The sequence below is a fragment of the Sceloporus undulatus genome, chromosome 3 (assembly GCF_019175285.1).
Source record: "Sceloporus undulatus isolate JIND9_A2432 ecotype Alabama chromosome 3, SceUnd_v1.1, whole genome shotgun sequence".
NCBI lineage: Eukaryota > Metazoa > Chordata > Lepidosauria > Squamata > Phrynosomatidae > Sceloporus > Sceloporus undulatus.
The window spans coordinates 215,045,440-215,055,689 of NC_056524.1; the positions used below are offsets into that span (position 1 = coordinate 215,045,440).

Genomic DNA, 10,250 nt, shown 5'->3' on the forward strand with positions numbered 1-10,250 from the left:
CACCACCACCACCACCACCACCACCACACGAGAAATAAGGCCACCCAACACAGCGGGCCGGCCTGCTTGCCATAGGGGAGAGCTGCGGCTGCTGGCCATGTTGCAAGGGGCTGCCTGGGCTGGAATTGGCCCAGGCGCATCTGGGGGGAGGCACTTCCGGTTATTTTATGGTTATATTTAAGATTTCTACTACTACTATAAACAATAGTGGGGAGAGAGGGCACCCCTGTCTCATGCCTTTTGAAACATTATGGTTTTAGTTTTTTCTCCATTAACCATTACTTTGGCATTTTGTTTTTGTAAATTGAGTCTATCCATTTCCCAGAATTGTCCCCAACCTCCATTCTCTTTAGTATCTCTGAATGGAAAGCCCAAATGCCCTTTCAAAGTCAATAAAGATCATTGCCAGTTTTTTTAGCTATTCTTTTTTCACGATGCTCTATCAGATTTAGTATATGTATTAAGTTGTCTTTAAGTTTCCTTTTAGGGAGAAATCCACTTTGATCTTTGTCTATCCATATATCTAAAACGTGTTAAAAATCTTGTGGCTAGGATTGATGTAAAGATTTTGTAGTCACTGTTTAATAGTGATATTGGCCTATAGTTCTTAGGATCCAGTCTATCTCTTATCATCCTTAGCTAATAATATTATATTAGATTCCATTCATGTTAGTGAATGATCAGATGTATTTTCTGAACACAGAGGAATTTCTTTTTCTCCTTCTTTTTCAATGAATATTAAGGGAATAATAAAAACACCATATGATGAATATCTTCACATGGATGCAGTTTTAATAAATTATTCAAAAGGCAAAAGGAGAGAGAGAAATAGGGAGGGAGAGAGAGAGAGAGAGAAAGGCAGATTTCATATAAATAATTGAAAGTCACCCCAGTTTTTGTGCTAATTTAGCCACTTCATTCCAGGTTATCACCTTATATATTTTTAATGTTTTGATATGCTGCAGTATATCACAACAGATGGAATCCATGTTGCTGTCTAACACCCTGTGAGCAATTTTATTCATTATGTTTATTTCAGTCCTTTTGCTCCATCCTTTAAGTACATTAATCCTTCCAAAGTGACTTTTACATAAAATGAAAATGCAATAAAATGACAATTAGACAATGGCCAGTGAACAAAAAAGTAATCATTCCTAGCACAGAGTTGTATTTAGTTCATAGCAGACAGTTCTGAGACTGGAAAGGAGGCAGTCAGTGATGTATTCAGGTCTTTTGCTCCCATCTCCAATCAAGTCTCAGGTCTCTACCTTTGAGTTTCAAGTCCTTGCAAGATACTTTCAGGTCAAGTCTCAAGTCTGGGAGCCAGCTTTAATAGAGAGAAAAAGAAAATGGGTGCATTTCTCAGAGGGGGGCAGGTGAGTGTTGAGGTCTGCTCAGCAGCCTGTCACCGCTGTAGATTGGAGCAGTCTTCTAAAGGTTTTGAAAAGCTTTAGAAAAGCTTCTAAAAATACCTAAATAACTCCTCTGCAATTCCTGCCAAGATAATTTTCTCATTAAAACATTTAAAAGTGTTGGTGTGGTCCCTTGCTACCTGAAGAAGTAACGTGTTGGTAACACAGTTGTTCCCAACCCATTGGCTGGTGTCCTATTAGTGAATTACAATAGGTTAATGATAGTGAATGGTGATAGCTTAATAGACTCTCTCTGAAATCTCAGGTTTTCAGCTTGGGCATATACCTGACTCAGATCTGAGCCTAGCTGGCCAATTTTCAGCAGTGGCCAGGAGTGTGTTTGTACAGTTAAATGTTGTTAGTTGCATTCATTCCTTGAGACATCAGATATGGCTACAATGACACATGCCTTGATTACATCCCATTTGGATAAATGTAATGCATTCTGCATGGGACTCCCTTTTGAAACTGCTCAGGAACTTCAATAAACCCAAACCAGTCCATATATATATTGTGTGTGTGTGTGTGTGTGTGTGTGTGTGTGTGAGAGAGAGAGAGACTGATTGACTGACTTATTGTGACACTAGTATATTTTTAGGATAGTTAGGAAGCTGATATGTCAGATTACCCATTCACCACAGATGTAGTATACTTTGGAGGGAACACACATTGGAAGTGTCAAACAACTCTGCAGGGAAAAAGATATTCATTCTTCAGATAAGGGCAAGTTTGTAATTTTCAAGACTGAAATATCTTAGGCTCATAATCTAGGAAAAGTAAGTCAGCTGCAGAGTCTTGCTTATGGAGAGAAATATGGAAAAATATATCTGAGTAATTTGATCTGCTTAGGTCTGGCAGCTTGGTAAGGATCTATTTTTTAAAGGTATATTGCCAGATTTTGTGCTTAAGATATTGAAAGAGGATTGAAAATCAAAGCAGCAGGACCCAGGAGCGATGGAAGCAACTTTCCAACCAGCAGAGGGCAAACTTCTCCAGCACTTTTTGATTTTATGCCTCCAGTGTTGTAACAACAATGCAGGGGAAGAAACAAAAATGGGTGTAATTAGACTGTAGTAAGGAATCTAGCATTTCTAGAAAAGTGTTGCAGAGGCTAGAATAATGGGAGGGGGAACCTTGCCATGGCCTCCCAAGATCAGGAGGTAGATAAGCGAAGCACTTGTGAAAGCAAAGATGGCCTAGATCTTTGAACCTGGCCTAGATCTTTGAACCAAGGTGCAACATTTTTCATTGTTCAATCATTGTACCAACCACAATGCAGAAGGTCATCCCAGGAAAAAAAGTGGTATTTTGCTATATATCTATCAAAATACAAAAGCGGTATATAAAAATTTGATGGCAATGGAAGGATGCCCTGGGTAGAGATGGGACTAAGTCAGAATTGGGGTATCTCAATGATCTTTAACAGGAGTGGTGCTATTTAACCTCTTCATAATTAATGTGTAGTTATGGGAAACTAATGAAATGATGGTCACTGGCCATGCTGACTAGGGGTGATGGGTATTATAGCCCAACAGAACTGCAAGGTGCCAGATTGGGGAAGGACAATGGCTGAATTTTTGAGAGTCAGTATGGTGTAGTGGTTTGAGTGTTGGACTATGACTCTGATGACCAGGGTTTGAATCCCCGCTTGGCCATGGAAGCCCACTTGGTTACTTTGGGAAAGTTAAACTCTTTTAGAGGGAGGTAGCAACCAATTTTTGAACAAATCTTGCCAAGAAAACCACATGATAGGCTTGTCTTAGGGTCACTATAAGTCAGAAACAACTGAAAGGCACACTACAACAATGACTGAATTTACAAGATTTTAAGTTAGAGGAGAACAGACATTTGCTTTATGACTGGACACATGTTTTCAGATCACTATAATATAGCACGTGAATGTTATTGAAAAAATGTGAAGTCAAAGGCTTTCACGGCTGGCATCCATAGTTTTTGGTGGGTTTTTCGGGCTATGAGGCCATGTTCTAGAAGAGTTTATTCCTGACAGCCGCCAGCAGCTGTGCCTGACATCTTCAGAGAAAACATCAGGAATAAACTTTTCTAGAACACAGCCTCATAGCCCAAAAAACTCACCAAGAACTATTATTGACAAAATGTTTATTTGTTTCACAAATTCAGACTATTAATTTTTCATTAATTTAAAAAAAAATATTTCAAAATGAATATTTTTAAAGCAGTAAGTATAAGATGAAGTAATATTATTCTAAAGGTTCCTACTGATGAATGAAGGGAATGTAAGGCCGCATCTGCATTGCAGTGGTGTCACTAGGAGGGTGCGGACTGCACCAGGTGACACCACAGAGGGGGTGTCAACTGGTGGAGTGGTACACCCAGAGGGACTGGCATGGCAGCCACAGCAGGACCTGGCAGCCACACAGGACCCTAAATGGGCCCTCTGGAGGCCATGGTACCCCCTTGCTCAGTAGTGGTGGCTGTTGGGGGAGCCTTCAAGGTTTGGCATGGCTGCTCAGAGGGCAACCATGCTGGACCCTGAAGGCTTTGAGTGTGTGTGCTACTTTTAGGGTCTGGCATGGCAACAGACACACTAGATCCTGAAGACTTTTGAGGGGTCGTTAGCTTCAGGGTCTGGCATGGCCGTAGCCACACTGGATCCTGAGGGTCTTGGGGAGTGCTGCCCTCAGGATGTGGCATGGCAGCAGCGATGCTGGACCCTGAAGGCTTTTGCATAGTCACTGCCTTCAAGATGCAGCACTGAGCAGCCATGCCAGACTCTGAAGGCCTTTGGGGGTGCTCTAGCAGTCTGAATATATGCAGGGTTAGGAGGGATGGCAAGGCAATTTGCCTCCTTACATACCTGGTGACACCAACCTCAGTGACATCACTACTGCACTGTAGAAATATTGCAGTTTGACATTGCTTTAACTGCCATGGCTTAATGCTAAGACTAAATATGCCATAAACTACACATCCCAGAATTCCATAGCACACAGCCATTAAAGCAGTGCCAAATTGCATTATTTCTGCAGTGCAGATGCAGCCTAGGTGTGGCCAGAACATGGAGCAATTAAATACATTAATTTCTCACCTCCTTGCTCATTTATGCTTCCTTTTTAGCTTTTCAAAAAACAAAAAAAGTCTTGCATAGTTGAAGTGGTGAAGAATTAGTCTGAAGCAGCCTTTCCTGACATGGTACCTCCTCTTATGTACTACATGCTCCACAATCCCCAAGCCAACAGCTGTCTGTGGGTTATGGACATTATAATCTAATACATCTGGAGAAAAAGGCTGATCCAAGAAAAAGGCAGCAATCATAGAAAAATAAGAGACACAAAATGATTTATGAACAGCAAGGAATTTCACAGGCAACAGGGGCCAATTCATACACATAATCCTTGCTATTGCCAATACTTTTCAGGCGTGCATGAAAGTTGGGTAAAGGACGTGCACATTGCAGCATACTTTGCATACTTTGATCATGAGCATACATTTTGCAGCAATTTCTGTCATTGTGGCAGAGGTTTTTGGCACTGTGATGGGCCTAGAAATCTCTGTAACAAAGTAGCTAATGCTGTACTTTTGCTCTGTACTTTACTTTCTCTGTGCTGACAGAGTTTCTTTACAGGGAGTCATTTTGAAAGAAAAACCCAGCACTAAGAAACAGTCTGTGTAGTTGTAGTGTCACACAGGATTAAAATTTCCAGCACACAACTAACTAGATCACCACAATACACTCTTATAGTGCGGCTATTCCACTTTAACTGCTGTAGCTACCTCCTCTTGAATCCTGGGATTTGCAGTTTTGGGAAGGGGTATTTATAATTCTCAGCCAGCGAGCTCTTAGACCTCACTGAATTACAAACTCCAGAATGCAACAGGAGGCAGCCAGAGCAGTAAAAGTGGAATAGCAGCCCTATAAGAGTGTAGTGTGGTAAGTTAGTAAGTTATGATAATAAACATTCTGTGCAGGGTCTTATGTAAATAAATAAATAAATAAATAATAAAATAAAACTTTTATTTGTATCCCGCTTTTCTGTGATGAATCAATCAAAGCAGCTCACAACACATTAAAATCCACATTTACAACATTTTGTGTCCCAAATTCCCCCCCTTAAAACAGGAAAGAAGTATTAAGAGATCCCTTCAGAAATATATTGGATGACTCTGATTATTAGTACCAGTTAGAATAGAGCCACTGAAGCAATGGTATTTACTTATGTTTTGCATCATCATTTAAATATTGATTTTAATTGAGATGAATTACAATCGCTCTTCTGTTTTCATGGACTTGGTGTCACGGGCAGCAAATGGAGGAGGACAAAATGGGGCTCACGCCCGGGGGTGCCCCTGAACATGTACCACCATTCAAGCCAATGGAGCTTGAATTTTGGTAATTTTTCCTTTTCACGGGGGTGGGTGGGTCCAGAACAGATCCCCCACGAAAATGGAGGGGCAACTTTACTGTAATAAGATTCAGGCCATTGCAATGCTGCACAAGGGCAGAAGAACAATCTTGTGAGAGGAAACTGATGTATAGAGAAACTAAAGCAGAGGGTGGCAAATCTCTGAGTTTTAGTCAGAATTTGAAATAATAATAATAATAATAATAATAATAATAATAATAATAATATGATTTATTTATAGCCCGCCTTTTCACAGGGAATCAAGGCGGGTTACAACATGTTAAAAAAAGGGAACTATCCAAGTTACTGCACCTATTTGGAAGACAGGGTACAACACTGTGGATAGCTTGTTAAGGTTTTAAGCTTGTTAAGTGCATCCACACTTCAGAAATAATGCAGGCATACACTTTTTTTAAGTGTCGCAGCTTTGTCCTATGGAATCCTGGGATTTGGAATTTTACAAGGTCTCTGCCAGAGTGTTGTGTTTGCCAAAGAGTGTTGGTGATTCACAAAACTACAAATCTCAAGACCATGTAGGCTGGAGCAATGGCAGTTAAAGTGGTATCAAACTGCATTATTTCTACAGTGTAAGACTTTTCAGACTAAAATCCAGAGCAGATTCACTGCACCACTAACAGGGAAGCCATCAGCTGCCATTGCTCATGCCATCCTTTTACTGGAAAAGAAGATATCAAAATTCCTCCAGAACACAGTAGAATTGTATGTTAATTGCATTCAAGAGGAATTTTAATAACTTCTTTTTAATCTGTACCTTGTATGTAATTAGATTAAGCTGCTAGGATTTATGCAAGGAGAAACACCGGATATAAAGAAAATTTGTTGTAGCACGCTTTCAAGTCATTTCTGACTTATGGTGATCCTAAGGCAAACTTATCACAAAGTTTTCTTGGCAAGGAGTGTTCAGAGATTCATTGCCATTGCTCTTCTCTAAAACTGAGAGAGTGTGACTTGTCTAAGACCACCCTGTGGGCTTTCATGAGTGGGGATTTGAATCCTGGTCTCCAGAGTTGTAGTCCAAAATATAATAAATAAACAAATAAATATAAAAACACACAAATGAGTATCATTAAAATGTAATGAAATTGTCAGTAACACTGAAACAATATGCAGTTAAAAAAAAAGGATAAGGAGAAGCTTAAAAAACTCAGTACAATGCCCTTTATGTAGCTCTCTCCCTGAAAGCCTTTCAGAAAACAAAGGTCTTTGCCTGCGGATCCCTGTGAATTGGCAGCTTTCATGTCAGTGGGGTCATGAACCTATTCCAGACATCAAAGGCACAATCCACGGTCCTGAACCCAATGCCCTCAAATCAGGTCTAAAAGATTGGGCACCTTCTTTAAAGTTCACACAAAACCCTGGAATGGATTCACTATCCCTCTGACATGGTGGCCACCAACCACTGCTTCTGGTGCTGGAAGGACAACAAGTCTAATCTTCCTAGGGAGGGAAATTCAGAGCCTGAGAACAGCCACTGAGAACTCTCTTTTCTCACATCTTCACAAGATGTACTCATGAAGGTAGTAGGATGGAGAGAAATTTCACAGAATTACAGGATAGAGTTAGGTTTCAATAGAGATGGGTCTCATGGCCCATCAACCCCCTGCCAATGTAGGATCTCCAGCTAGGCTAGAATATCCCCAGAAGGTAGCTCTGTTCAGCCTCTTTTCAAAGCCATACAGAGAAAGAGATCTTACTATGCTTGCATATGGTTCTTCAGATAGCTTGGACCTAAGTGGTAAGCTCCACAGGAAAGTGGTTGGAAGGATCTAGTACGGCTTTCCAAGAACCTGACCTGGGGGAAAACAGATCGGCAAGAAATGCCAACTTTGGGGTAGTGTGGGGGCATGGCGTACACACAGAGCATGCCCCAACACTGCCCCTACACTGATGTCATGCTGCCCCACTGACCATATAGTGTGCAGTGTCACAGCATTTCTGCAGCATGGCATTTACAAGTGCTGCACCCCAGAAATGCAGAAGAGCCACTGCTGTGACGGAAAGGTCCAAAACTCCTTTTTGGGGCAGAAAAATGCCGGATTGGGGCCGCAGTGTGTGGTTGCTGCGTTCTGGATCTTGCACTCAAAGGGGTGGTGCAGAGCCTTCCTTTCAGGGCAGTCTGTTTCATCCCCCAGGCCTTTTTAAACACACACACACATACTTGCTGAGTTCAGCATTTATGAGATCATGAACTGGATTTACAATCTCATAACTTTTAGGATTTATGTTTACAGTTGTTAACAACAAAATGTGACACTCATCCTCCTACTTACCTTTTCAGCATGCCCTGTAGCCAGAAAAACACCACAGATGTCATTTCCCATTGCCCCAATCTGCAGTTCTTTGGAAACCCTTTAGCTGGGACAATGGCGGGCTAAAAATGTAGGTTTGTGCAGTGGTATTATCAAATGGACAGTGATGGAGCTCTGTCATCATAGTTACATCTGACAATACAAGACTTCAATCATAATTTTATAAGTATTATATGATGGAAAACATTTTCTGAAAACCTGATGAAAATTACTAAATGGGACTGGATTACCAAAAAGAAGAGGAGAAAAAAAAATGTTAAAGTGTGATAGATTTTGATAAATATGAGAAGGTTTCAAATATATCCTGCTCATTGTAGAATCACTGAATGCTGGAGACATAATATTTTTCTTTTATTTCAGGTGCAGCTCTAAAGAATCCCCTTCCTTCCCAAAAATAATTTGGCAATTTATTTATTTTCTATCAAAATGAGGTAAGAGACTGGTGTTATCAGTGATGAAGAACCTGTGAAGATGCTACTGTAGACACAGCGTTCCTCTCATCTCTTATCAGAAGAATGTGGATTTAAATCAATGATAGTTCTTTGCTGTACGCCAGTTGCCTCCTTGAGTGTTATGTGCAATGTTGAAAGAGATGCTTACTCATGTTGATTTGGTCACACTGAGTTACATAAAAGTACTAGGTTTATTTTAGAATATAGATATTTATGCCAATAACTAAATAAATAACTAAATAAATGGTTTTAAGGAATTGGGGGTGGGAGAATTTCCAGTCTTTTGAATGATTGTCATGTTGTCTACAGTAAGGCAAGGCCCAGTCCAGTGAAGGCTTTATTGATTGTTGTCTCTTTATACAGTCAGGCCACTGTTATGTGCACAGGTATACCTCAGTTAACAATGTAGTCATATTCCAATTTGTTCATCAAGGCAGAAATAACATGGAAAGAATAGGGATTGGTTGTAGCACCACAGAACAGAAGAGCAGTTTGACATGTTTCAGCAAACTTTTAATCTACAGCTAACAATGTGCATATATAAAATAAAACACCCTGGTCAGCTAAGCCTTGTACGTGCGTTTTGTGTGCCTTCAAGTTGCTTCTGACTTATAGGGACCCTAAGGTGACTCTAATCATGGGGTTTTCTTGGCAAGATTTATTCAGAGGAAGTTTGCCTTGGCCTTCTCCCGAGTCTGAGATCATCTGACTTGTTCAAGGTCACCCAGTGGGTTTTATGACTGAGCTGGTATCGAACCCAGGATACATTTTGGAAGAAATTTTCAGGCGATAGCTAGAAGGTTCAAAATGTTTTTGTTTACTTAAACAAAATCTATGATTCTATGATCCTATGAACCCTGATCTCCAGAGTTATTGTGCAACACTCAAACCACTGTGCCACACTGTATAAGTAAACAAAAACATTTTGAACCCTCTAGCTATCACCTGAAAATTTCTTCCAAAATGTATCCTGGGATTGATTTTTTCCTTCCACCAGTCTTCACTTTTCTTACAATTTCTATTTTGGTGGCCAGACTTAGAGCATTATGCTTTTTTAATATGTTGGGTGCAACTGGCTTGTCTGCTATCTCCTGTTTGGCTTTTCATACATGCTCAGTAAGGGATTCTGGAGGCAGCTGCTATTTGCCTTGCCTGCTGTAGGCAGAAACACATAGCTATAGTAGAATTTTCCCCAGCTCAAGCTTTACTGCACCATCTACTGCAGACACACCGATGCAACCAAACACCTTAAATCTATATTTCTCCAGTTGTCCTTCATCATCCATACAATGCTCATACTGGTAAAAAAAAATTCCAGCTAGATAGAGGACAAAGCATGATGCTGGTATTATAAAAAAAAACTTTGTGAAAATAGGTTCTTGTGTCAGAGGCTTTGTTAACTGAGGTATACTTGTATTTTGGTCAATTTTTGATTTCAAAATTGATATAAAACAATCCTGGGGCAGGGAGAATTATATTGCAAATTGCCTTTTTAGATGGTGAAATTTGGGGGGTGTTGGATATGCAAAGGGGTTGCGCGGGTTGCACTTTGCTTATCCCTGCTTTAATTTTTACTCTACTATCAGTTCAAAGCCATCAGATGGGACAGTAACAGTATATTAATTCTAGTTGTGTAAGATATTATTACCCTCCCAATAATAACGTGTGTGTGTG

The 10,250-nt window shown here is 40.3% G+C and overlaps 1 protein-coding gene across 1 annotated transcript in view; it reads left to right on the forward strand.

The window, feature by feature from the left end:
- Positions 1-9,354, forward strand: part of AMER3 (APC membrane recruitment protein 3) — a 26,921-nt gene extending 17,567 nt beyond the window's left edge. The window contains exon 3 of the mRNA XM_042457319.1: positions 8,485-9,354. The gene's annotated coding sequence lies outside the window, so the exon portion shown is untranslated. The remainder of the gene's footprint in view (positions 1-8,484) is intronic.
- Positions 9,355-10,250: the final 896 nt, after the last annotated feature.